The sequence below is a fragment of the Limulus polyphemus genome, unplaced genomic scaffold, assembly GCF_000517525.1.
Source record: "Limulus polyphemus unplaced genomic scaffold, Limulus_polyphemus-2.1.2 Scaffold612, whole genome shotgun sequence".
In the NCBI taxonomy this organism is placed as follows: domain Eukaryota; kingdom Metazoa; phylum Arthropoda; class Merostomata; order Xiphosura; family Limulidae; genus Limulus; species Limulus polyphemus.
The window spans coordinates 107,440-109,130 of record NW_013666222.1 but is presented as its reverse complement, the minus strand read 5'-3'; the positions used below and the strand labels follow the sequence as shown (position 1 = coordinate 109,130).

General features: G+C 33.6%; 1 non-coding gene across 1 annotated transcript; it reads left to right on the top strand.

The window, feature by feature from the left end:
- Positions 1 to 1,350: 1,350 nt before the first annotated feature.
- Trnal-aag lies at positions 1,351 to 1,430 on the top strand. Its single transcript has one exon. It is a non-coding gene; the product is annotated as a tRNA-Leu (tRNA).
- Positions 1,431 to 1,691: the final 261 nt, after the last annotated feature.

Genomic DNA, 1,691 nt, shown 5'->3' with positions numbered 1-1,691 from the left:
CTCCAAATCCTAATCTCAAAACAAATTCTAATATCTGAAAAACGAAGAATAAATATTAACATATAAGATATTCTCTCCCTCTAGGTAAACGCATTATTCACGTGCCTGAGGGCCACTCTCAAGTCAACAAGAAGGTGTCACTCTGTTTACAACGGGAAACAATTATTGTCGTTACAACTAAGTTCCTTACTACAGCAGTCATTGAAACACGTGATGTCTTTGATGAATCACCCCGTTTCCTGAATAACTAAAATCAAAGAAACTTAGGGTATCTCTATAATTTAAAACAAATAGAAACTATACAGAAATTCTGAAAAAAGTATGTATTAATAAATGGGATTTTTTTGTACCACATTATGTTCCATCATATTGCTAGATGTTCTTATTTACAGACCCAAGGAGTATAATGTAATAAGTTCACGTGGAATTACTGTGTCCCTTATGTTATTAGATTGTCTTATCTCACAGCGGAATCGCGTTGGTAAAAGTCATTACATTTTTGAAAATAAATCCTTTTTGGGTTGCGCTGCAGGTAGTGACTAGTGGCTAGTGCCCTCGGACTTTGAATCTGAAGGTTCACGGCTTCCATCCCCCTTTCTATTAAAAATGCACTACGCACTTTGGAGCTATAAGAGTGATAGTGAACGTCCAATAGTTGGCAGTGAATGTTGTTGACTGTCTTTTCTTTAGTATATAAGTTCGGAATTAGATACAGGTTTGCAACTTTAAGCAACTTGTGTCTAAAACGTTACTAAGAACAAAGAATAGAGCTCGTATAAGTACAGACATTTTAATGGCTGCTTATATATGTGTGTTTATCATCGTAAAACTACACAATGGGATATCTGAGCTTAAAATCAACAATCATTGAACCCCAAATTTTAATGATATAAACCATCAATCTTACTACTGAACCACCAGGAAAATTTAATATCAGAATATGGTTCTTTGTAAATATCAATGTTTTCTAAGAGCCAAAAACCGAGGCCTAGCGACTGAATTTCGACCTGTTTAGAATATATGATCTATATTTTAACAAGATTTAAAGAATATGTAGCATTGATGCTACTAATTTATTCTTGTGAATTATTCAGCTGACAAACTGTTTTAAATACTAAAAATAAATGTAAAGCCAAATTCATCATTCGATTTACTACTGAGTTATACCGGTTTCTAAACATTTCTTTTATTCCCTTCACAGATGTTATCTCTTCAAACTTTCATATATTGTTTATTTCGTGGGATCTGTATATTATTTCCAAAATTAGTTCTGAGAATAATAAACAAAAAAAAAAGAAAAAGAAATATACTATTTCTTTGTGATTATTTTATTGAATTACATCTATATGTGGTAGCGTGGCCGAGCGGTCTAAGGCGCTGGTTTAAGGTACCAGTCCGAAAGGGCGTGGGTTCGAATCCCACCGCTGCCAGTATTTTACTGTAAAGAAACAATGAGGGAGTTTCAGATATTTCGGTCGGTTTGACTTCCCCCATCCTAACCGTCAGAGTTAATGACCAAGTGCTATTTGTTTATGTCTTTCGATGACAAAGGACCACCTGAGAGGTTATAACTTCTTTCGTTTTTCAAAATTCGAACAAAGCCATTTGATTAGTATTATGAACTTTGTTTAACGCAAAATAGAGTTATTAGAGACATTTCTATAAATGTAATTTTATTAACTCAATATTTC